This window comes from Pan troglodytes, chromosome 19 (assembly GCF_028858775.2).
Source record: "Pan troglodytes isolate AG18354 chromosome 19, NHGRI_mPanTro3-v2.0_pri, whole genome shotgun sequence".
NCBI lineage: Eukaryota > Metazoa > Chordata > Mammalia > Primates > Hominidae > Pan > Pan troglodytes.
Window position 1 is genome coordinate 25,871,797 of NC_072417.2, and position 27,106 is coordinate 25,898,902.

Genomic DNA, 27,106 nt, shown 5'->3' on the forward strand with positions numbered 1-27,106 from the left:
ATCTAAATCTATGCTGTTTTTACTAATCAAAAGAGAAGAGCAATTTACAGGTGTTAGATTTTTAGTTGGTTGAATGAGACCCTCACTTTTGACGGTTTCAGAGTTGAAATGACATTTTATTACTTTTGTTAGTTTGGGTCACACCCATCACTTCCTTGGAAGGTATCTTTGAGGTTTGGTTTCCTTTTTTTTTAAATGGTAATATTGGGGTGGGGGTGCTTCCTGTTTGTATTTTCAAAATTAGGTCCGCATGTTAACCTTCTTGTAGTGTCACATTTTTATTTTAAACTTATACAGACAAACATCAGATGCCATGTGGTTTGTCTCTGACCCTTTGCGCTACTTCATGACAGCTTTACTGAGTGAAGCCTGAATACCCAATCGGGAAGGCAAGATGTTCTTGTCTTTTCCCAACTCTCTTCAAAGTTTAACAGCCTTGGAAGGAGTCTTAGAACAGCAACAAAAGCACAATTTACAGAAAAATGGAGGTGCTGCTATCTGTTTCCTCGCAGGTACTTGGAAAATGTACAGCACTAAGATAGAGTTGAAACATGTTATGTAGAGCCTTGAATGTCGGTGCTTCAAAGAGGAGTTGCTCTGGGTTTACATGATACAGAACCCCATGGTTTATATTAAGTAGTAATGATAGCCGTTTTTCTGGACTCACTTAAAAGCCATACACAGTGTCATGGAAAAGAGTTAAGAACGAGGTGAAATTTAGGGTATGGTATTAGAGCTCAGGAGGAATCACCTTCAGCCTTAAAACTCTTCCTTTACTCTCCTGGATCACTTAGTGATAGGTCACTTTTAATATAAATGTTGCAGGATGAGTTAAGTGGAGCCTTGAGAAATATGTGTAGATTGTTTCAGTGATTAAAGCAAGTGTTCTTTTCCTGGCCTTTAACTCGCTTTATTCTAAGAAGTGTAATAACTAAATAGACTCCTAATTGAATTGACATTCAGATGTGTTTGCAGTTTAGGGGGAATTTACCTCTTCTAAATTTTCATTTGGATCCCATTACTAAAAGCAATATTGCATTAGCATGGTGCACAATTATGTACAATTCAATTTGCAAATGAAGTTAATACTTGGAGTATCTTGACTTCCTATTCCCCTGCTGCCCCAATATTCAAGAAAGGAGAAGTTATAATTTGTCACATACAAGATGGTTTCTTCTTTAGGTTTATTCTTAATAACTATGTCCATTTTCACATGGATGACACCACTGAGATGATGAATACCTGTATTGATTGATTGTTGAAGAACATTTATCTTTTTCTACCTACTTTTGGAAGCTAGCTTGTAAAATCTACTGCAACATTCACTCTTCATGTATTCTTCTATTACCTTTGGTACCCTGAATAACCTTTTTAAAAATTTTTGTACTTTTCTAATATGAAGAGAAGTAGCTTCATATTCTATGCTAGTTTTCTGAGGTGCTTGTGCTGACTCATTTTTTAAATTATACTAAGATATAGAGCATGGTTTGAGAGCAGTAATGAGATTCTCAGAAAATATGAAAACTTTCCTTTCTGACTAGTTAGAGAAAGGTTGGGGAAGACAAGGGGAAATACATCAATGAGCCAATCAATTATTGTTATTTGTTGGGATTAATTTGGTGACTAATATTTTTAATGCCCATCAGGCTACTAAATGTGAATTTGGCTTTACCCTGTAATGATAACAGGACAAACCCAACAGGTTTCTAACATTGCTTGTTTTCCCCTGGTAGGGGATTTCTTTGCATATGGGAAATCAGGCCGAAGTTGCCAGTAACAGCCACATCCATGATTTGTATTAAAAATAACTATTCATCATTCTGGGCTAGAGCTCTGCTTACCATGGCTCACCTGGGAAGATATTCTGATTATGTATCTAATCATTATGATGCCACCTTTCGAGAGGTGAGCAGACAATTAACAAGTCCTTCAAATTATGTTCAAAACCCAGAGTTTGAGAAAATGTTCCAATGCCTTCAAGTGTGAAGATAATAAAAATATTACCTAATGCTTACCGTTCACTGACAGTGTGCTGGGCAGACATTGTTTTCAGCTCTGGCCTTGTGTTAACTCGTGATTCTCAGAGGAGTGGGTATTATTCCCAGATGGAAGATGAAGAAATGGCCACAGAGAAGTTAAGTAATTTGTCCAAGGTCACATTACTGTTCTTGGCGGGGCTGATTCCAGAGACTGCAACCCTAACTAGTGTACAGCAAAAGCGAGCTGGCCACTGCCACTTTGTTATAAGACATTTTGTTTCTTTGAGGCTTGTATTTCTTTGTGTTCCCAAATGGAGTCTCGTTGGTTTTTGAATAGAAAATATTTTTATATGTTTAGGATTTTTTAAAATGTTGATGAAGATGGTGATAAATATTTTTCCAATTAAAGTATATACTTCTGGTGGAAATTATATTAAAGCAGAGAAAGTCTTAATTTTTATTATAAGTTGTCTTTCATTCTTCTTCCCCTAGCATTACCGTATACATCATAGAAGAAGAGCTATAAGCTGTCTCCTTGGCCTCTGTTTACAAACAAAGGGATCATTTGTGCCAATGTAGTGGGTTCGTGTTGACATGCACGTCTGTACTGAGAACTCAACAATCCCACTCATTTTATTTACAACTTTATTTTGAGGGGATTTCTGTCCTATTCTTGTTGCATTAAAGCTTTTTAGAGCATTAGTCATGATTTCTGAGACAGATTTAAGAATTTTACTTATTTGGGCTAATTTATTATTATTATTTCTTGAGACAGAGCCTCGCTCTGTCACCCAGGCTGGAATGCAGTGGCGCGATCTTGGCTCACTGCAACCTCCGTCTCCTGGGTTCAAGAGATTCTCCTGCCCAGCCTCCGGAGTAGCTAGGACTACAGGCATGTGCCACCATGCCCAGCTAATTTTTGTATTTTTAGTAGAGACGGGGTTTTGACATGTTGGCCAGGCTGGTCTCGAACTCCTGACCTCAGGTGATCCTCCTGCCTTGGCCTTCCGAAGTGCTGGGATTACAGGCGTAAGCCACCATGCGCAGCCTATTTGGGCGAATTTTTAAGGCAACTGAACTATTGTATGTCTAGAGCTCTGCAAAGGCCATTAGAAAATAGTCTCAGTTTTTTTTTTTTTTTTTCATTTATGATGCTTACTTTCTCTCAGCACTTTTCCTTGGGAGTGGATTGTGAAGTTAAGTCTTGGAAACAGAATTCACAACCCTAAAGCGTAGTGCTTTAACTTTGGGAGATCAAGTCACAGACAAGAAGAACTTCAATTCCCTGTGCAGAGTATAAACTTGTTCAAATAAACAGAGGATGTTAGCTTCCAGGATTGTCAACTGTCACCTTTGACCAGGGTTGAATTTTCTTTGAATGTTGACAGAAGTTACAATGTCAGTGGAAAAAGCTTAATGTGAGGTATCTATAACTCAGAATTTCCTTATGTTTGTGTCAGTGAGATCCTACAATTAAAGCTGTTTCTTTTTTTCTATGTCTGATGAGTTTTAAAAGCCTTCACTGGGGTTTTCCAGCCTTTAGGTGAGAGTAAGTTAAAAAGTTTGTGAGAAACTATTTTTTGTTGTCTAAAATTCAGAGCCTAGGTCGGGCCCAGTGGCTCACGCCTGTAATCCTAACAATTTGGGAGGCCGAGACAAGCGGATCACGTGAGGTCAGGAGTTGGAGACCAGCCTGGCCAACATGGTGAAACCCTGTCTCTACTAAAAATACAAAAATTAGCCAGGTGTGGTGGTGCACGCCTGTAATCCCAGCTACTCAGGAGGCTGAGGCAGAAGAATCACTTGAACCCAGGAGGCAGAGGTTACAGTGAGCCGAGATCGCGCTACTGTGCTCCAGCCTGGGAGACAGAGCGAGACTCCATCTCAAAAAAATAAATTAATTAAATAAATTCAGAGCCTATAGCTGGTGGCAAGTCACTGTTTTTGAAGGAGTGGGATCTTAAAAAATCTAACCTGGGCTAAATGTTAAGCTACATTCATACATGTCATTGTAGCCTATATAAAAAGAAACTTGAACACTTGATCTCTTAAAGTACTAAAAATTGGAATTCATCAGATTTGTAATATAGCATTCATCCTACAGTATATTTAAATAGGTAAAATGTTCTGTTAGAAATAATGCTAATTCTGTTTTTTTTGTTTAATGTTTCTAAAAATCTTTTGGTCATCTTTTAGGTTTAGGAAAAGTAGCAAATTAGAGATCTACAGAAATCTACAGCTCTTTAAAAATGAAACCGTTCACCATGTGAATTTGTTTGCAGGATTGGTGATCTGTTTCTGATGCCAGGAAGGTGGGACTCCTATCTCATTTCTGACAGAAAGTGAGGGAAAGCTATGTATAGTGAGAACTGGATACTAGATTCTTATTCCAAAGGCATAGAAGGTTTAATATGTAAGGATACAATGTAAATAGTCCCTCTTTTTGTATTTTTCTTTGGTTATTGTTACGTAACTATAGTCGTTTGTCACTTAATGATACATGGTGACAAAGTTCTAAGAAATGCATTAGGCGATTTTGTCATTGTGGTACCATCATAGAGGGTACTTACACAAACGTAGATGGTAAGCCCTACTGCACACCTAGGCTGTATGATAAAGCCTATTGCTCCTAGACTACAAACCTGTGGAACATGTTACTGTATTGAGTACTGTAGACAATTGTAACAGAAGGGTAAGTATTTGTGTATCTAAACATATCTAAATATAGAAAAGTTACAGTAAAAACATGGCATAAAGGATAAAAAATGGTACATCTATATAGGGTACTTACCAAGAATGGAGCTTGCAGGACTGGAGGTTGCTCTGGGCAACTCAGTGGGTGAATGGTGAGTGAATGTGAAGGCCTAGGACATTACTGTACATTACTGTAGATTTTTAAAATACTGCCTGGTTAGGCTACATTAAATGTATTTTGAAAATTGTTTCTTTCTTCAATAATAACCTTAGCCTACTGTAATACTTTTACTTTGTACACTTTTTACTTTTTTTTTTTTTTTTTGAGATGGAGTCTTGCTCTTGTGGCCCAGGCTGGAGTGCAGTGGCATGATCTCGGATCACTGCAACCTCTACCTCCCGGTTCAAGCAATTCTCCTTCCTCAGCCTCCCGAATAGCTGGGATTACAGGCGTGTGCCACCACGCCCGGCTAATTTTTGTATTTTTAGTAGAGACAGGGTTTCACCATGTTGGCCAGGCTGGTCTCAAACTTCTGACCTCAGGTGATCCACCCACTTCGACCTCCCAAAGTGCTCGGATTATAGGTGTGAGCCGCCGTGCCCGGCCAACTGTTTACTTTTTTACACTTTTAAACTCTTTTGTAGTAACACTTAGCTTAACACATAAACATGTACAGCTGTGCAACAATATTTTCTTTATGTTTTTATTCTTTTACTTTTTAAAAAAAATTTTTAATTTTTCAAAACTTTAAAAACTTTTTCTTAAAAGTGAAGACATAAACACACACATTAGTCTAGGCCTACACAGGGTCAGGGTCATCAGTATCACTGTCTTGCACCTCCACATCTTGTTCCACTGAAAGGTCTTCAGGGGCAGTAACACATATGGAGCTGTCATCTCTTGTGATAACAATGCCTCCTGAAGGACCTGCCTGAGGCTGTTTTACAGTTAACTTTTTTTTTTATAAGTAGAAGGAGTACACTCTAAAATAACGATAAAAAGTATGGTAAATACATAAACCAGTAACATAGGCATTTATTATCATTATCAAGTATGTACTGCACGCAATTGTATGTGCTAGACTTTCACATGACTGGCAGTGCAGTGGGTTTGTTTACACCAGCATTGCCACAAACATGTGAGTCATGCATTGCATTACAACATTATGATGGCTACAGCGTCACTAGAGGATAGGAATTTTTCAGCTACGTTTTATTATCTTATGGGACCACAGTGACATATGTGGTCTGTCATTGACTGAAACGTCATTATGTGGTGCCTGACTACATATATGGAAACTCTGAGTGTAGTCATGTTTTACAAATGAGTTTATCTTGCAGTGAGTTTAAATATCAAGTAAAAATACTAATTTCATTGTAATGTTTGAAGAGATTGGCCTTTCTCCTCATGTTGAAGGTATCAAAACAAAATAGAAAATATTTGGCTTCCTGAGTGTCATGGCTACAATTCACATGCTGAGTTGGTGATGAGGCAAGATCCCTTGACTTTGCAATACCAGAAAAATGCATATAGTTAAAAAAAAATAGAGACAGGGGTCTTGCTATGTCTCCAGGTGATCCCTCCCACCTCCACCTCCACACCTCCCACCTCAACCTTCCACAGTATTGGGATTACAGGAGTGAGTCACTGCACCGGGCCAAAAAGCATATAATTTTAAGGGAATGAGTTTTTTTTTATTTTTTATTTTTTGAGACAGTGTCTTGCTCTGTTGCCCAGGATGAGTGAAGTGTGCCAGGAATGGGTCCTTAAGTAAGAAAACGTATTACTTTAGACACACATTTAAAATTTTGTCCAAAAATGTGATATTCTCAAAATTTATGGTTTTGAATTTTATTTATTATTTTAATTTATTATTATTATTTTTTAAAGAGTGGGGTCTCACTGTGTTGCCCGGGCTGGTCTCAAAGTCCTGAGCTCAAGTGATCCTCCCACCTCAGCCTCCAGAGTAGATGGGACTGCAGGTGTGAGCCACTGAGCCTGGCTAGTTTTGAATTTTTATTACCCAAATGTGAAGAGGTCTAGTTTGCACAGAACTTAACATTACATTCCAGTTTTATTGGTAAATTTGAACAGGATATAAGTGGCTTTAATAACTAATAAAAGAAGATACATCTTATAGATACACATATGTCTTTTTATATGTATACATAAATATTTAAAACTTCTTTATGCCAAAAAATGCCAGAAACCAAAGCTAAGTGACAAAATAAGAAAAATATTTCTAATATATATGACAAAGCATTATGGGTAAATATTCGTAATATATAAGTAATCTATATAAGTAGTAAGAAAAAGATGATTCCCATAATAGAAAATGAACAAAAGAAGAACTACAAATAGCTGATAATCATATGAAACAGTGTTCACCCATACTGGAAATCAAGAAATGCAAATAAAAATGACAAGTTTTTTCAGTTAACAGATTTATGAAGACTAAAAATATTGAAAAATAAGAGCAGTGTTGCTTGGGAATGTGGGAAACTGGCACTTTCATACTCATTGGTTGAAATGTAAATGGGTGCTTTTTTTGGATGGCAGTTTGATACATGTATTGAGAGCTTAAAAGAGTGCATACTCAAGCTGGGCATGGGAGCTCATGCCTGTAATCCCAGCACTTTGGGAAGCTGAGGCAGGTGGATCACGAGGTCAGGAGTTCAAGACCATCCCGGCCAACATGGTGAAACCCCGTCTCTACTAAAAATACAAAAATTAGCTGGGCATGGTGGCACGTGCCTGTAATCCCAGCTACTCGGGAGGCTGAGGCAGGGAGTCAGAGGTTGCTGTGAGCCGAGATCACACTACTGCACTCCAGCCTGGTGACAGAGCGAGACTTCGTCTCAAAAAAAAAAAAAAAAAAAAAAAAAAAGAAGAGTACATACCCTTTGACTTAGCAGTTTCATTTAGATGAATTTCATTCTAGGACATCTGAAATATGTTTAAAGATTTGTACAAATAGGCATGGGCAAGGACTTCATGTCTAAAACACCAAAAGCGATGGCAACAAAAGACAAAATTGACAAATGGGATCTAATTAGACTAAAGAGCTTCTGCACAGCAAAAGAAACTACCATCAGAGTGAACAGGCAACCTACAAAATGGGAGAAAATTTTCGCAACCTACTCATCTGACAAAGGGCTAATATCCAGAATCTACAATGAACTCAAACAAATTTACAAGAAAAAAACAACCCCATCAAAAAGTGGGCGAAGGACATGAACAGACACTTCTCAAAAGAAGACATTTATGCAGCCAAAAAACACATGAAAAAATGCTCACCATCACTGGCCATCAGAGAAATGCAAATCAAAACCACAATGAGATACCATCTCACACCAGTTAGAATGGCAATCATTAAAAAGTCAGGAAACAACAGGTGCTGGAGAGGATGTGGAGAAATAGGAACACTTTTACACTGTTGGTGGGACTGTAAACTAGTTCAACCATTGTGGAAGTCAGTGTGGCGATTCCTCAGGGATCTAGAACTAGAAATACCATTTGACCCAGCCATCCCATTACTGGGTATATACCCAAAGGACTATAAATCATGCTGCTATAAAGACACATGCACACGTATGTTTATTGCGGCATTATTCACAATAGCAAAGACTTGGAACCAACCCAAATGTCCAACAACGATAGACTGGATTAAGAAAATGTGGCACATATACACCATGGAATACTATGCAGCCATAAAAAATGATGAGTTCATGTCCTTTGTAGGGACATGGATGAAATTGGAAATCATCATTCTCAGTAAACTATCGCAAGAACAAAAAACCAAACACCGCATATTCTCACTCATAGGTGGGAATTGAACAATGAGAACACATGGACACAGGAAGGGGAACATCACACTCTGGGGACTGTTGTGGGGTGGGGGGAGGGGGGAGGGATAGCATTGGGAGATATACCTAATGCCAGATGACGAGTTAGTGGGTGCAGCACACCAGCATGGCACATGTATACGTATGTAACTAACCTGCACAATGTGCACATGTACCCTAAAACTTAAAGTATAATAATAAATTAAAAAAAAAAGATTTGTACAAAAGGAGTGTTACTTAAAATAGCAATAAATTGGAAAAATCTTGGTATTTCCATTAGAGGTTTAATAAACTAAATCATTTATTACACCTGTGTATAGCTGTCCAATAGAATACTGTCCAGCTATTTAAATTATGTTATAAAACAATATTTAATGACCTACACAAAATTCACTATATATTACTAAATGAAAAATGAAATTACAAACAATCATATACAATTGTGCCTGGAAAAAAGAACAGGCGCTGAAAAAAGATTTCTTCTGGGTCGTGGAGTTCCCTGTGTGTGTGTGTGTGTGTGTGTGTGTGTGTGTGTGTGTGCGCGCGCTTTCTAGTATCTTTCCATTTTTCTATAATAAACAGATTATGGCTGGGCACAGTGGCTCATGCCTATATTTCCAGCACTTTGGGAGGCTGAGGTGGGAGGATCACTTGAGTCCAGGAGTTCAAGATCAGCCTGGGCAACATAGCAAGACCCTATCTCTACAAAAAATTAAAAAATTAGCTGGGCCTGGTGGCACATGCCTGTGGTCTCAACTACTTGGGAAGATGAGGTAGGAGGATCACTTGAGCCTGGGAGTTCGAGGCTGCAATGAGCTGTGATTGAGCCACTGCATTCGTCCTGGGTGACAGAGTGAGACCTTGTCTCAAAAACAACAAATAAAAACAAACAAAAAAACAGATGATAATACTGGGAATCCTTTTGTAATCAGGAAAAAAAGTTATCTTTAAAATGGCTGTGTGTATTGATAAGTCTTAGAACATAGAATTTGTTTTTTGTTATCAGTGTTTTCTTTTTAGAAGCAGAAAAAAGAGTTTGTGATGTTTTTGTTAATTTTTTGGTGTAGTATCCTGTTTTTTGACATCTTTTGTCAAACTGTGTTAAAATCATCATAATTTCATTTAACATTTTTAGAGTTTAAATAATTTGAACTTCAGGACTGTGTTATTTCCTGTGCTTCGTGGTAGCCTGTATATTTTTACACAGAAGCTTATGGAGAATTATATTGTTATATAATATAATAAATTGTTAGGGAGAGAGAGGTGAAAGGATTGCTTGAACCTGGGAAGTGGAGGCTGCAGTGAGCTATAATGGTGCCATTGCACTCCCAAGCCCGGGCAATGGACAGAGACCCTGTCTCTCTTTAAAAAAAAAAAAAAAAATTGTTTTTGGTTTTATATATATATATACATACATACATATATATATATACACACACTCTGCTAAGTTGTTCATTTCATATTGAAGATGTTTTGAAAAAAATGGTTGAGTTTGTTTTAACCCTGAACTTTGTATTATTTCAATATGTTTTCTGCATTGGCTTTTCCCCTTCATGGTGATACCTATGAAGGCTGCTAGGCTATGGATTTCTTTTTCTTATAATTCCATTAGTCACACTTAATGACTTCTCTAAATGTTTATTATGGTACTCATTTGGGAATATCTGGTAAAGGAAATCTCTAGTGAAAGATATTTTCTCTTGGGTATAAGTCATTCCTAATACCAGAGATTTATGTTCTGCCTTAATTAAATTTACATTAAATAGTTTCTTTGTAACTAGAATTAGTGTTTAAAAGAATTTTCCTGCATGGACAACATAGCAAGACCCCATCTCTACGAAAAATAAAAATATTAGCACGGGGTGCTGGTGTATGCCTATAGTCCAGCTACTCAGGAGGCTGAGGTCGGAGGATTGCTTGAGCCTGGGAGGTGGAGGATACAGTGAGCTGTGATCGCTCCACTGTACTCTAGCCTGGGTGACAGAGAAAGACCCTGTCTCAAAATAAAAATAAAAGAATTTTAACACTTGACAGAGTTTAAAGAAGAGGAATGAAAGTAAATTATGAGTTGATACTTTAAGAGAATTTAAATAAAATTACAACCTTAAAAATAGACATTTTTGAGCCCAGTAGACTTACTTATTTCATGTAAAATTTAATTAAGTAAAAATCTATTTTAGGCCAGGTGAGATGACTCACACCTGTAATCCTAGCACTTTGGGAGGCCGAGGGGGAAGGATTGCTTGAGGCCGGGAGTTCGAGACTAGCCTGGACAACATAATGAGATCCCATCTTTATTTTTATATTAGAAAAAAATCTGGCTGGGCATGGTGGCCCATGCCTTTAATCCCAGCACTTTGGAAGGCTGAGGTGGGCTCATCGCTTGAGCCCAGGGGTTCAAAAGTATCCTGGGCAACATGGTGAAACCTCATCTCTATAAAAATACAAAAATTAGCTAGACGTGGTGGTGTGTGCCTGTAGTCCCAGCTACTTGGGAGCGTGAGGTGGGAGGATGGCTTGAGCCCAGGAGGCAGAGGTTACAGTGAGCTGAGATTGCACCACTGCACTCCAGCCTGGGTGACAGAGTGAGACCCTGTCTCAAAAATAAATAAATAAAAATAAAAAATAAAAAATCTATCTTAACTTGGATTGTGCATTGTAATTTATTATAGTGAAATTGCTATAACAGAATTTTATTTTAAGCCAGTTTGGGGAATACCAAAACATTTTAAAAAATCACATAGTACTTTTTAGTGCTTTTAAAACCTAAATCCATAAAGTAGTTAATTAAAATGCATGAAGTAAATAAGTGTTTTTCTGTATTAAAGATAAAACTATAAACATATATTGTTCAATATGCCTACATAAATAAATCATTCTCTTCTTTTTGGTTATTTTTTGCTTATCACCTCTTACCTCCTCTACTTCCTAAAAACATGATAATCTCGTTTAATTCAAAATTATGTTTTCTGGCCATACATTGTGGATTATGCCTGTAATCCTAACACTTTGGGAGGCCGAGGTGGGCGGACCACTTGAGTCAGGAGGTCGAGACCAGCCTGGCCCGCTTGGTGAGACCCTGTCTCTACTAAAAATACAAAAATTAGCCGGGCGTGGTGGCACATGTCTGTAGTCTCAGGAGGCTGAGGCAGGAGAATCATTTGAACACAGGTGGCAGATGTTGCAGTGAGCTGAGATTGCACCACTGCACTTCAGCCTCGGCGACAAAATGAGACTCCGTCTCAAGAAAAAAAAAAAAAGGTAAGACATATAAACTAGGAAACTAAGCAATAATTGTGTACAGTATGTGGAATATTTATGTTCTAGACCAGCACTGTTCAATACAAATATAATGTGAGCTCCAATTGTAATTTTCTTAGTCTGTATCACAATAAAAAGTAAAAATAAAATTAATTTTAACAATATACTTTAATATATAAAAATTATCATTTCAACATTTGATCAATATAAAAATTATTGATTAATGAGGTATTTTGGGCCAGTTTGGGGAGCCAAAGCAGGAGGATCACTTGAGTCCAGGAGTTCGAGACCAGCCTGGGCAACATAGTGAGACCCAGTCTCTAACAACAACAACAAAAAAATTAGCTAGGCATGGTGATGTGCACCTATAGTCCCAGCTACTTGGGAGGCCAAGGTGGGAGGATCACTTGAGCCGAGGAGGTTAAGGCTGCAGTGAGTCGTGTTCGTGCTACTGCATTCCAGCCTGGGCAACAGAGTGAGACCCTGTCTCAAAAAAAAACAAACCAACCCAAAAGCCCACAAAAACACTGAGATATTTTACATTCCTTTTTTTGTACGAATGCTTCAAAATCTGGTGTGCATCTTACAGTTATAAAATCTCTCAATTTAGCCACCAAATTTTCACCAGAAATACATGAACTGTGTTCAGATTTCATAAAACTTTCAGTTGATAAAGTAGATTCACATCCTGAAGGTGTTCCAAACGTACTGAAAGGTTTTCCAAGTATTAAATTGAACACCAGTTTCCAGGTTTACATTTAAGTTAATTAAAGTGAGATAAAATTTGCAATTCAGTTCCCCAGTCGCACTAGCTACATTTCAAGTGCTTAGGTAGCACATGCTGCTAGAGGCTACCATAATAAACAGTGTGGTTATAGGCCTTCTAACGAAGGGAAATGAAATATAGGGCTGTCTCCTGCTTTATAACATCTGGCTTACAATCAACAAATACAAATAGGGTCGCTTGGTGCAGCAAACCACCATGGCACATGTTTACCTGTGTAACAAATCTGCACATCCTGCACATGTATCCTGGAACTTAAAATAAAACAAAACAAATAGGGTCTCTTGCCCTGTGGGAACTGAAGCCACTGCTCTGTAGGAAATAAAAGTGTCTTTCTTTTTTGTTTTTTTTTTGAGACAGAATCTCGCTATTTTGCCGAGTGAAGTGGCATGATCTTGGCTCACTGAAGCCTCCCCCCACAGATTCAAGCAATTCTCCTGCCTCAGCCTCCCAAGTAGCTGGGATTACAGGCACCTGCCACCACGCCCGGCTAATTTTTGTATTTTTAGTAGATATGGGGTTTCCCTGTGTTGGCCAGGCTGGTCTCAAACTCCTGACCTCAGGTGATCCACCCACCTTGGCCTTCCAAACTGCTAGGATTACAGGCGTGAGCCACCGCGCCCAGCACAAAAGTGTCTCTTACCTAAAGAAAGTGATGCCCTTAAAGCTTCCTACCATTCCCTCACCCCCAAGACACACCCAGACACCCACAGATGCACCCTCTTGTTTGAAAACTGCTGCATCCTTGCATGGCTGAAGCATTACCCATGTCCTTGAAGCTCCTGCTTTCAGAGGACCTCTCATTTCTTGGGAGTAGAAAAGCCCTCTCTGGCCAGGTGCAGTGGCTCACGCCTGTAATCCCAACACTTTGGGAGGCCAAGGTGGGAGGATCGCTTGAGCCCAAGAGTTTCAAGTCAGCCTGGGCAACATAGTGAGATCCCATCTCTGAAAACAAAATTCTGAATAAAAATAAACAGCCCACCCTGTTTCAGGTATACCTCAACTGTCAAATCACTTTTAGGCAGGGTGTTTTGTTATTTTTGTTTTGTTTCAGAGTGTTGTTTAACTTTATTTTTGAAACTGAATTTGTCTAGAAAAGAATCATATTCACCTTTTGGTCTTAGCTACTCTTCATTTTTATGAAATACATCAAGTTGATGCTTAAAATTGGGGATCTAGTTACAGATGAAATTTTTCCTTTCAAAAGAGAGTTCCCCCCAGTTTTGCTGTAGTCTTAGGAGATACTTAAGGGAGGGGAATCATTTTTAGTTCCCCCTAGGTGAGGCGGTAGCCTCCCTAAACTGCCAAGTTCCCACCATGACTGGTAACACCACTGTGTGAGGAATACTGAACAAACGGAGCTTCAGAAGGGAGACTTGTAGAGATTCTGGAATCTAGGTAATGCCACTTCCTACTTAGTTTATCTTAATGGTTTTGTTTGTTTGTTTGTTTTGAGACGGAGTCTCGCTCTGTTTCCCAGGCTGGAGTGCAATGGCGTGATCTCAGATCACTGCAACCTTCGTCTCTCAGGTTCAAGTGATTCTCGTGCCTCAGCCTCCCAGATAGCTGGGATTACAGGCACGTTCCACCAAGCCCAGCTAATTTTTGTATTTTTAGTAGAGACAGGGTTTCACCATGTTCGTCAGGCTGGTCTCAAACTCCTGACCTCAGGTGATCCTTCCGCTTCAGCCTCCCAAAGTGCTGGGATTACAGGCATAAGCTACCATGCCCAGCCTTAATGGTCTTTTTAAAGGATACCTGATTTCAGAAGGAACCTTTGAAGAAGTGGCTAGAACTTCTGTGTTTCTTTGGATATTGCCTGACATCTAAGCCAAATTAGTTGACCTTTTAATGTTAAATAAAATATTCAATAACTTTTACTAATGGGTGGGCTTTAGGAACCCCTTTATTTTACTATGTTGCCAAAAGTAGGTTCATTATAACATTGGAAACATCCTGATGTAATTTATTGAATGTAAAATTATTCCTCAATACATTTGAGGATGATTTCCATAAAGGGAAACAAATTCCTTTCTTCCAAATATACTGTGACAGCCTATTTTGAAATATTTAAAATATGTCCCTAAAGATGAAAATTAAAGAGCGGACACAAAGTTGTTATGCTCTAAGGAGTCATTCTTTTGATTTAAAATTCATTATAATTCCCTGGTTGTCTAGTGGTTAGGATTCAGCACTCTCATAAAATTCATTATATTGATTCTATAAAAGTATATTGTGTTGAATTAAGAAACACATGGACATTTTTAAGTGTTTCAAAATATTTTTGTTATACCTAGGTTTTCACTGTGATGGTATTTGTTGTTTTAGTAGAATTTGACCTATATTTTATTCTATGGGAAAAAGAAGAAAGTAAACATTGGCTAGCTATCTACCACCCTGTACTGCTATTTGTGTGTGGTCCCATTGTGAATTTTTAACTCCATGCTCTATATTTTTAGTGCTTTGTGAAGATTGAATCTGCAAATCACCTTTGAAAGATAAAGGATTTGATTTGATTGTGGCAATCATGAAAGTTATCCTCTAAATAAAACTGTATGTCCTGGACGAAAGCTGGAATAATGCCACACTGAAATGATCTTAACTGTGGAATCCTTGATTGGACCCGATTTGTTTTGCACATACAGTAGCTCCATAAAGATGATAGGCTTTCAGCAGGGATGAACAGATGTTCGGTTTTATCAGAAATTGCTTTTGCATCACCAAGACTTCACAAAAGCCAGTAATCCCCCTGTTAGTCTGATGTTGTGGAGATGCTTTTAAAACTTCTTCCCAGATACTGGTTTGAACACACAGACTTTGTCATTGACCTGTAAGATTCAATTGTCAGGTGGTATCTGTTTTCTCCCAACAGAAATAAAGAGAAGAAGAATAAAAACAAAAACTAGAAAGTGTAGCAGGGGCACAATTATTTATTTAAACTTTAAAGTATTTAATATTACATACCAGAATCTAAGTTCCATAAAGCATGTCTGTTTTGTTCACTGCCACATTCTTAGTACCTAGAACAGAGCCCAACATGTAATAGTTACTCAATAAGTACCTGTTAAATAAGTATAGTAGTCCTGCCTTATCCCAAGGGATGCCTGAAACCTCAGGTAATACTGAACCCTATATATATATATTGTTTTTTCCTATGCATATATAATTATGATAAAGTTCAATTTATAAATTAGGCACAGTAAGAGATTAAGAACAATGATAATAAAATAGAACAAGTATGTAGTCTTTTTTTTTTTTTTTTTTTTTGAGACAGAGTCTCGCTCTGTCACCCAGGCTGGAGTGCAGTGGCGCAATCTCCGTTCACTGCACGCTCTGCTTCCTGGGTTCATGCCATTCTCCTGCCTCAGCCTCCCCAGTAGCTGGGACTACAGGCATCTGCCACCACACCCGGCTAATTTTTTGTATTTTGTTTAGTAGAGACGGGGTTTCACCACGTTATCCAGGATGGTTTCGATCTCCTAACCTCGTGACCTGCTCGCCTCAGCCTTCCAAAATGCTGGGATTACAGGCGTGAGCCACTGTGCCTGGCCAAATGTAGTCTATCTTAAAATACTGTATCTTACTATGCTGTACTGTGGGTAACAGAAACCATAGAAAACAAAATCTCAGATAAGGAAAGACTATTGTATTCCCCTTTAATCTCAATATAGCAGGTGTATCCAGAGAACTTCAACCCTCAGAAGGACTGAAAGTGTGCCTTTTACTGTGGAAGAAAGAAAAGAGAGGGGGCTGGGTGCAGTGGCTCATGCCTATAATCCCAGTACTGTGGGAGGCTGAGCCAGGAGGGTCACTTGAGCCCATGAGTTAGAGACCAGCCTGGGCCACAGAGTGAGACGCTGTCTCAAAAAAAGTTGGGGGGATGGGGGAGAAGAGAGAGGAGACAGCAAATATCTCTTTGTTTCCTTTGGATTTCAGCATTAAAGATAGAAAAAATGTGAGTTTATTAGGCAAAAACTGGTTTTTTAACCCCATTTTAAAGATTGTGGAGGTACATATATATATCATAAAATTTACCATTTTTAACCTTTTATTTTGAGATGGAGTTTCTCTGTGTCACCCAGGCTGGAGGTTAGCTCATTGCAACCTTCACCTCCTGGATTCAAGCGATTCTCCTGCCTCAGCCTCCTGAGTAGCTGGGATTACAGGTGCACGCCACCATGCCTGGCTAATTTTGGTATTTTTAGTAGAGGTGGGGTTTCACCATGTTAACCAGGGTGGTCTGGAACTCCTGACCTTAGGTGAACCGCCCTCGGCCTCCCAAAGTGCTGGGATTACAGGCACCAGCCACCGTGCCCGGCCATTTTCACTGTTTTAAAGTACAGTTCAGTGGCATTAAGCACATTCACATTGTTGTGTGACCGTCAGCACCTGGTCCATCTCCAGAATTTTTTCATCCTAAACTAAAATCCTGTATTCATTAAACAGTAATGAGAATAAAACTCTCCATTTGCCCCTCCCCGCAGGCTCTGACAACCACCATTCATTCTTTCTGTCTCTATGAGTTTGACTACTCCAGGCATCTTATATCAGTGGAATCATATACTATCTGCCCCTTTGTGTTTATTCCTTTTTTTGCAACATAATTCTTTTGGTTGGAGACTTCACAGATTTTCTTTCCTTTGATTGTTTAGTTTTTGCTTTGTACCTAGACCTGGCCAGTGATGCATGTGCAATGAGTATGCAAAGACAAGTTAATTCAGCAGCTTGTTGCATACCACTAGGGAGTTATTAAAGCTTTCAAAATGTGATTCCTCATCTGTATGCCTGTGGCTTATCTACTCCAAATCTTGCTGATAAACCTGCACTGAGAGTAATAGCAAAGATTAGTCTTTCTCCATGTTTCATAAAACAAATTGTTCTCATTCTTACAGCCTGATTATGAACTGGAAAATTACAGGTACATTGTTGTAATTGTTTATACAGACAATGAGACATACTCTCCACAGGGGACCTCAGCTGCAGGGGAGGTTCTGATTGCGTGTCATTAAGAAACGACAGTTAAGAAACTTTTTTTTTTTTTAGACGGAGTCTCGCTCCATTGCCAGGCTGGAGTGCAGTGGCACGATCTCGGCTCCATGCAACCTCTGCCTCCTGGGTTCAAGTGATTCTCCTGCCTCAGCCTCCCGAGTAGCTGGGACTACAGGCGCATGCCACCACGCCCAGCTAATTTTTGTATTTTTTGTAGAGACAGGGTTTCACCATCTTGGCCAGGATGGTCTCAATCTCCTGACCTCGTGATCTGCCTGCCTAGGCCTCCCAAAGTGTTGGGATTACAGGCATGAGCCACCGCACCGACCTTCTTTTTTTTTTTTTTCATTTTAAAAAATTTTCTATTCTCATTACATCTTCCTTTCTCCCTACTTTTCCTTCCCTTCCCTTCCAGTTTGTCCTACCCTCTCTCTCTTTCTTCCTTTTTTCTTTCTTTTTCATTCTCATTTTTCTGAGTAGTTGCTAAAGACACAGCCTGACCCTAGGGGTCCAAATATAGATGAAACAGTCATAGCTCTCTAGCAGTTCACCTGGAGGGAGAGAGAAAAAGAGAGTAAGAGAACCAAAATGAAGGGGAAATATTCTTAATTTTTTTTTTTTTAAGGACAGAAACTAACTTGTTGAGGAAAAAGAGAAATATACTGGGAGTTCTGACTGATAGGAACAAAGAGAGGACAGCTTTGAAGGATGATTTGAAAAGTAATCTATGGAATTTAGCTTTAAAGCAGGATCTTGGGCTGTAGACTACTTTATTATTATTATTTTTTAAGAGACAGAGTGCAGTGGTGCAATCATGGCTCACTGTAGCCTCAAACTCCTGGGCTCAAGCCATCCTCCCACCTCAGCCTTCTGAGTAGCTAGGATTACAGGTACATACCAGCACGCCTGGCTAATTTTTTAATTTTTATTTTGTAGAGATGAGGTCTTGCTGTGTTGCCCAGGCTGGTCTTGAACTCCTGGCCTCAAGTGATCCTCCTGCCTCAGCATCCCAAAGTGCTGGGATGTTGTGGACTCCTTTAGAGCCTCTTGAAATAGGGCTAGTAAAGTGATTTTCTACCACTGTATCTGTGCTCATTTACATTGGGCAGATCACTTCTGCTTGACTTCATAGTTTCAACCTATAACATGAGGGGTCAACAGGTAGATTCGGAACCATCAGAGTTTAGGCCGAAGCCCATAGAATATGAAAGTTATTTTTAAAATTTATTTTTACAATGTCTACAAATGCAGTTGTTAAAGTGCCAGAGACAGAAGTATTGACAATGAGAAATTATCCAAAACCAGGCCAGGCGCGGTGACTCACGCCTGTAATCCCAGCACTTTGGGAGGCAAAGGTGGCAAGATGACTTGAGGCCAGGAGTCACAGGCTGCAATGAGTTGTGTTCATGCCACTGCTCTCCAGTCTGGGCCACAGAACAAGACCCTGTCTCTAAAAATAATCATCATCATCCAAAACCAAGACTGGCTCCTATTGGAAAGGTGGAAATGGTTGTGATGGAATTAAGCAACACCAATACCTTGATATTTCTGACTTTCAGGATGTTAGGAGACTCTTTCAGTCCTTCCTGTTTAAATATGAATGGATATGTATTGCCATTATTGCCCTGCCCCTACATCTCCCAAATTTAGATTGCTAGTATTTGTGTAAGTTTACTAGTCACAAATAGATTCTTGCATTTCCCATTTCTTGTCATAGGGCCCTCTTTGAGTTCAATATGCTTTTATTGGCACTTACTTTGGTTTTCTTTACAGCAGCAGCTGCTAATTAGTGACAGCTTTTGAGCAAGCAGCTTGTCATTTTTGGCAGAGATAGGGGACATCCATAGCAAGTCAAGACTATATTTTCATTTGCTAAATTTACTTTGCTACATGGAAATACATCTTGGATAAAAAATAGTCTGTAGTCAAAGGTGGCTGTGTTTACTGAATTATCTTCCTGAGTTGGCATTCTGTCCTGTAGTTGAAGAACTCACAGAGATGAAAAAAGAAAGAAAGAGGTTCAATGTCTATCAGACTGATGCCATAAGTCCTGAGTCATCCTTCTAACATTAATCTACATTCTGGGTATAGAACCTCATCATCTTGTTTTGGCACAATCATAAATCTTTCTGGATTGTAGTTAGTGGCATACATGGTAACTGAATGAGTGAATTGTTGACAAATGTGCTTTTCGTTTATACTCAGCTTCTTTCTTGAGATATAATTAAAAGAAAGGTTAGTTTGCTTAGAGAAGATGCTTTCTTTGGAATTTTAGCTCATCTTAGCATCATCATATTTCATGTAATTCTTCTCTTTGAAATTGCTGCAATAAAGTGTTAGCTCTATTTTACAAACTTGTCACGATGTTTATGAGGGTGGCACAACTTGCTATTATGTTTACCTTGATTAGCACCAATGATGAGTCAAAACCTCCGTCATGGTTTCTATAAAGTGTGATTCACTCCCATTATTCCTGTAATAAGGATTCAGGTTAATGACCTCCACAGTGTTAAAAATATCCTGAAGGAAATAACTGACCTACCATCCATTTCCCCCAATTTAGGTCCTTTTTGTAACATGGAGGTCTATAAAAATTGTATTCAATACACAATTACTGAATACCAACCATGTATATCAAGTACTATATTGGGGAAATAAAAATGAATCAGAGAGACATGGTCCTTGCTCCAGGATGGCTTACAGTCTATTAGTTGGCCAGCAGATAACTTAGTTGCTTTGGTTCTTATGTCCAGAGTGTAGGGTAAATTCTAATTCTAGAGGAGGAAAACATCCCATCTTTTAAAAATAAGATGATCAAAATGATCAAAGACATTGGATACAAATATTGTATTGATTCTATTTCTACCTAAAGGTGTTAAAGATTGTTTGAGGCACTTTTCCTAGGCTTGTGGAACTGCCAGGCATCCTTGTCCCAAATTTCCCCTTGATATATCGCACAGCACTGTTAAATTCAGAAGTTGCCTTCTGTATCAGAGTGTCTATTTCTTGATGGCATAGCTTGGAGAACCCAGATGATCTTCTAGCATTCAACTCATACTTAATGTACATCAACAGTAACATAGTTATTTGTATATTTTCTTTTCTTTTTTTTTTTTGAGACGGAGCCTTGCTCTGTCACCGAGGCTGGAATGCAGTGGCACGATCTCAGCTCACTGCAACCTCCACCTCCTGGGTTCAAGCCATTCTCCTGCCTCAGCCTCCCCAGTAGCTGGGATTACAGGCACGCATCACCACGCCCAGCTAATTTTTTGTATTTTTAGTAGAGACGGGGTTTCACCATGCTGGCCAGTCTGGTCTTGAGCTCCTGACCTTGTGATTCGCCTACCTTGGCCTCCCAAAGTGCTGAGATTACAGGTGTGAGCCACCGCGCCCAATCTATTTGTATATTTTCATTTGAACATTTATTAATTATAGTAGGAATTTATCATGTATACCTTGTCTCCAACCCAATGCACAGTAGCATCAGGTAAGTTGCTGTTTAGTTATTGGTATCATGTGAACAGGTATCCAGATGGCAGCTAACTTCAGTATCCTTTGTTATCCTGTCTTACACACTGGGGTGTTTTACAAGTTGCTTTCTCATTTCTATTAATGACATTTCCCCCTGTATGTAAAATGTTTTCTGCCATTAGAAAGCCTGAGTTTCAGATGTTCTGTGATAAATATTGGTGATGGATAATAATGTAACTAATGGAAGCCCCTTAAGGAATTTGCGAACAAGTTTAACAAAGTTAACAACTCAGCTTCTTATAGGAAATGTTGCATTGCTAATTCTGACCACAAGTGGTCAGGATCTAGGTTTTGGCCTTATGGGAAAGTTACCCAAGCCCAGGACAGTTCTCGTTATTCTCCTCCCACTCACTTTTACAATCTAAAGCTTTTGGCTAATTTCTGATTGATTTAAAAGAATGAAGGTGAACCCCCACCCCCCAAATATGGCATCCTTTGGTTGTGTTTGAAGGTTTGTCTTCTTAGTGCTAACCCTCAGGGAAGGGAGTCTTATTTAAAGCCTTTTTTTTTGGATTGTCAAATAATCTTTTTGTATTCATTTGTGAATTGCATTTTGTGATAATTCATTTTGTGGCTCGTGTTATAAAGGAGTTAAACTGCAGGTATCACTGTCAGGAAAAACTCATTTGACTAGCTGATGATTTTTTTTTTTTTTTTGAGACAGAGTTTCGCTCTATCACCCAGGCTGGAGTGCAGTGGCATGATCTCCACTCACTGCATCCTCCGCCTCCTGGGTTCAAGTGATTCTCCTGCCTCAGCCTCCCGAGTAGCTGGGACTACAGGTGCCTGCCACCACGCCTGGCTAATTTTTTGTATTTTTAGTAGAGATGGGGTTTCACCATGCTAGCCAGGATGGTCTCGATCTCCTGACCTCATGATCTGCCCGCCTTGGCCTCCTAAAGTGCTGGGATTACAGGCATGAGCCACCGCGCCCGGCCTCGTGATGATTTTCAATAAGTAAAGCACTGTGGTTCACAGCCTGAGCTCCGAAGGTGGACAAAACTCCTTGAATATTTATTACTACTACTGTTATTATAATTCTATTACTACTGCTGCTAGTACTTTATTTTTCTCATTTCCCATGCTTATTCCTTTGCTATTATTTAAGGTTTGGTGATGAAGTATAGGAAGGGCTTGGAAATGAAGTCATTTATTTTGTTTCCAACACAAAACAGTTTCTAGTGTGGGTGTGTGGGTGGCTTAATTTAACATAACAAACTAATACGTTTTTCCTTGAACTCCATACTATCTTCATTTCAAACTAGGTATTCTCAGAGTGGGGTTAAAATACTCTCCATCATCAAAGCCCAGACATTTTAGAACAAGAGCTTGTCTCACAAAAATCCTGGTGTCTCTGTTGCCACCACAACCTGAAACTAACGAGTTAGAAACCACATAGAGCCAACGACATGGGGTAGGAGCTCGTAACATTTTCTCGCAAGTTTTGTGTAGATAGTTAAGCCGAGAACCGATCTGGTTGAGAAAAATGTTTAAAATCATCATTTTCCCTTCCTTCTCCTTCACTTTTATACTCAAAAGGGTCTAATTTTGCTCCTCTGGGAAGATTGAATGTGTAGGCTTTCATGTAGTTTAACACTCTCTTAATTTAAAGAAGTCTGGGTTTGGTGCAGTGGCTCACGCCTGTCATCCCAGCACTTTGGAGGGCCGAGGTGGGTGGAGCGCTTGAGTTCAAGAGTTCGAGACCAGCCTGGGCAACATAATGAAGCCCCGTTTCTACTAAAAATACAAAAAATTAGCCAGGCATAGTGGCACACACCTGTGGTCCCAGCTACTCAGGAGACTGAGACAAGAGGATTGCTAGAGCCTGGGAGGCAGAGGTTGCAGTGAGCTGAGATCACGCCACTGCACTCCAGCATGGGTGACAGGGTGAGACCCTGTCTCAAAAAAAAAAAAATTATATTTTCTATCCTCTTCCCCTTTTTGTTATGTGTTTTACAGTCTTTTCTCCATGTCTAATCTAAGAAACTTATATATTCATTGTATATATATCTACTGGTTGTCAGCATTGAACCCTGCCTGTGCCCTAGCATGTTGTAGAATGACTGACTTGACTTTATTTTGAGAATAAGTTCAAAATTTATTCTTTTTTAATCAGTTGACTAGGGACCTTATCTGTTGTTGCATTTATTATCTCTAAAATACCATCTTCTTTTTCTTTTTATTTTTTTTTGAGATAGAGTCTCACTCTGTTGCCCAGGCTGGAGTGCAGTGGTGCAATCTTGGCTCTCTGCTACCTCCACCTCCCAGGTTCAAGCAATTCTCCTGCCTCAGCCTCCCGAGTAGCTGGGATTACAGTCACGCGCCACCACACCCAGCTAATTTTGTATATTTTTGGTAGAGACGGGGTTTCACCATGCTAGCCAGACTGGTCTCAAACTCCTGACCTCAAGTGATCCACTGGCCTTGGCCTCCCAAAGTGCTGGGATTACAGGCCTGAGCCACCTCACCCAGCCTACCATCTTATTTTTAGATGGAGACTTCTGGACATTGGTATAAAATCTGGATGGTTCCAGTCCTGACCTTTTCTTCATGTTTAATCTCACCTTCCTAACACTTCCACCACGTTGAAAAAGCGTAGCTCCATATGATCTTACTGCCCTTCGTTCAGTCAAGCGAGACACTGACATTGCGTAGATTCTGGGTCTCACATTTGCTTTGTTTTTATCTGGAGCTTTACTGGAAACTAAATGCTATTGCGTACTAGCTGCAGAAGCAGGAGGGGAAGTTGGCAAGAATTCGCTGCTTTCTGTTTGGTCTGTCTGAGGCAGCTGACCTTTTGGAAGGAAATCGCTGCTCTTCGCTTCTTCCGGTAACAGTGCCGCCTGTGAAAGAACACATACACAGAAGGGCTCTGCCGTTATCCTGGCTGATGCCTTGCAGCATAAGCTGTTAGTTAAGAGGTGGGAGCCTTTCAGTGCATCTGTTGTGTGCTGTAGGAGCATGCACTCAAGTTCCTACACCATGCTAAGTTGTGTGTAGATCTACTATTAGAGGTATAGTGAGAGACGGTCTGTTACCAGAAAAAGTAGGTTGCTTTAGCAAAAGTAATTGCATTTTATTTACTCCCACTATGAGTGCTGTAGTAAATGTGGACAATTATTTTGTGCACAATTTTAGTTCATCTTAATGTTAAATGTCCTGGTAATTGCTTTTTATACCTGGAGAACCGTTGTTGTTTTTTTTTTTTTCCCCAGCAGGACAAACATTTTGATTTGCTAAGACATGAGCTCTTATTAAATGTCATTTCTTCTCAGAATTAGAATAAGGTTCTTTTTTTTTTTTTCTTTTTTTTTTTTTTTGGACAAGATCTTACAATGTCACCCAGGCTGGAGTGCAGCGACACAATCACGGCTCACAGCAGCCTCAAACTCCTGGGCTTAAGCAGTTCTTCTGCCTGTCTCCTGAGTAGCTAGAACTACAGGCATGCGCCACCACACTGGGCTAATTTGTAAATTTTTTGTAGAGATGGAGTCTCACTATGTTGCCTAGGCTTGTTTCAAACTCCTGGCCTAATCAATCTTCCCATCTCGGCCTCCCAGAGTGCTGGGTTTACAGGCATGAGCCACTGTGCCTGGCCCAGAATTATCTTCTTCTTTTTTTCATACATTTTTTTTTTTAGAGAATGAGTCTGGCTCTGTCGTCCATCTGGCATGCAGTGGCACAATCATAGTTCACTGCAGCTACTAACTCCTAGGCTCAAGTGATTCTCCCACCTCATCCTCCCAAGTAACTAAGACTACAGGTGTGCGCCACCACACGCTACTACTTTTTGTTTTGCTTTCTTTGTAAAGACAGAGCCTTGATATGTTGCCCAAGCTGGTCTTGAACTCCTGAGCTCAGGTGATCCTCCTGCCTCAGCCTCCCAAAGTGCTGAGATTACAGGTGTGAACCACTACACCTGGCCAAGATTTAGCTTCTTAACAAACCTGCTACTCGTTGGATCCACTTTTTCTGCAGGACTTGTTTTACTTAAACACAGGTAGTAGGACACCCCACAACTTGGGATTATTTTTGGAAAGCTGTAGTTGGGTTTCATATCACCCAGTAAGCAAACAAGGGAACTAACCAGCTGATGAAGCGTTTCTCTCTTAAAAGAGGAGATTTCAGTTTTGTATTGTTTTAACTAAAACATATTCAGTTCAGTTTTTATTTTGTTATTTGAAATGACATATTCAAGTTATGTCTAAGTAAAAATGAAACATTTTAATTCATGGCAAATTAAGAGAACACAGCTACCTGGAAAACGGGGCAAACTGCCATATCCTTCTGTGTTTAGTTTTGGTTCGGTGGATAGGTGTGCTTTTCTAAGGTATTATTGGTCTCTTCCCTAGATTTGTTGTTGATGGCAGAGATGGTTGGGTGAAGGTTTGTGTTGATGTACATAAAAGACATAGAGATTAGTACAGAGAGAAACATCTCAGGGCCCCCTTAGCAAGATTGCCCTGCAGTGCTTCTGTTCTTGGAAACTGGTCTGATCTGTTCCACTTTCCTGGGGTAATGAAGAATCCAGGGGGAATACAAACCCTGCGTTGGTTTTAGGTATAGGTTCTTGGCACAAAATAAATTGATATCAACAAAACAGGAAGATTTCTCCCCGGTTCTGTTGGCCTTTGAGTAGGAGCGAAGTTAGGAACCAACAACTGAGGTTTCCTGTGATCTGCTCTTGTAATGATAGCTTTCTAGACACCTTGAATTGTTACTCTTGAACTGTCAATGGCCTTCACATAAGCCAGTTGTGTTCAGGTATGTGATTAGAGGTAAGAGATGTGTTTGTTTGTGTTTAGAAATGGGGTCTCACTTTGTGGCTCAGGCTTGAGCATAGCGGCGTGATCATAGCTCACTGCAGCCTTGACCTCCTGGGAGCGCTCCTGTCTCAGCCTCCTGAGTAGCTTGGACTGCAGAAGTGAGTCACCATGCCCAGCTAGAAAGTTTTTTATTTTAAAGAAATTCTGGTACCGTTGTGAGTGACTTTCTGTGTATTTCATTCTATTTACAGTTGGTACAAGTTTGCTTAGTCACATCAAAGATGAAAGAGGGCCACTAATATATATAAATATATGTCAGAATTACAAATTAATCTGTTATTAACAGTCTTAAATCACTACTTGAAAACACATTTAAGGCACTATATATTTGAAAGTGAAAGAATTGCATTTTAAAAAAAATTTTTTTATAATTCTGAATTTTTACTTTATAATTCTGAATGTTCTACTTAAAATTAAAATTTTTTTATAATTCTGAATTTTTACTTTATAATTCTGAATGTTCTACTTAAATCAAGGCTGCCCAGGTAAGACAGTGTCATAACCTGGATATTATCATGTTAGGAAATATTTCTTCCTGTGTTTTATGTCTCTTTAAACTTGGTTCCTGTGGGATAGTCAGTAGTACCAATTCCCCATTGATTATTAAATTTATATCTTAAGTTTTACATTTTAAACACAATTTAATCAAAAACTTTACAAAAATTGTACCAAAAAGCCCCTTCACCTAAATGTAACAACTGTTTACACTTCTCTTTGACCTTTCTCTATTTGCCCTCTTGCATACGTGTTGTATACACTTTTCATTTAACATTCTTTTATTTCTACTCTAAAAAAGTGTGTCTACGGGCCAGGTGTGATGGCTCACATCTGTAATCCCAGCAGTTTGGGAGGCCGAGGCGGGAGGATCACAAGGCCAAGAGTTGGACACCAGCCTGGCCAACATGGTGAAACCCCATCTCTACTAAAAATACAAAAATTAGGGCTGGGCGGGGTGGCTCACGCCTGTAATCCCAGCACTTTGGGAGGCCGAGGTGGGCAGATCACCTGAGGTCAGGAGTTCGAAACCAGCCTGGCCAACATGGTGAAAACCCGTCTCTATTAAAAATACAAAAAATCAGCCGGGCATGGTGGTGGGCACCTGTAATCCCAGCTACTCGGGAGGCTGAGGCAGGAGAATTGCTTGAACCTGGGGGGCGGAGGTTGCAGTGAGCCAAGATCGCGCCATTACACTCCAG

At 39.5% G+C, this 27,106-nt stretch overlaps 1 protein-coding gene across 6 annotated transcripts in view; it reads left to right on the forward strand.

Annotated features, from left to right (window-relative positions):
- Positions 1-27,106, forward strand: part of STAT5B (signal transducer and activator of transcription 5B) — an 88,169-nt gene that overhangs the window by 15,226 nt on the left and 45,837 nt on the right. The window contains exon 1 of one of the 6 annotated variants that reach the window (XM_024350298.3): positions 4,461-4,671. The exons of 4 other annotated variants lie outside the window; for them this stretch is intronic. The gene's annotated coding sequence lies outside the window, so the exon portion shown is untranslated. Of the gene's footprint in view, positions 1-4,460; positions 4,672-27,106 lie in introns of those variants that run through there. One more of the 6 variants, XM_054670880.2, reaches the window with a different exon arrangement.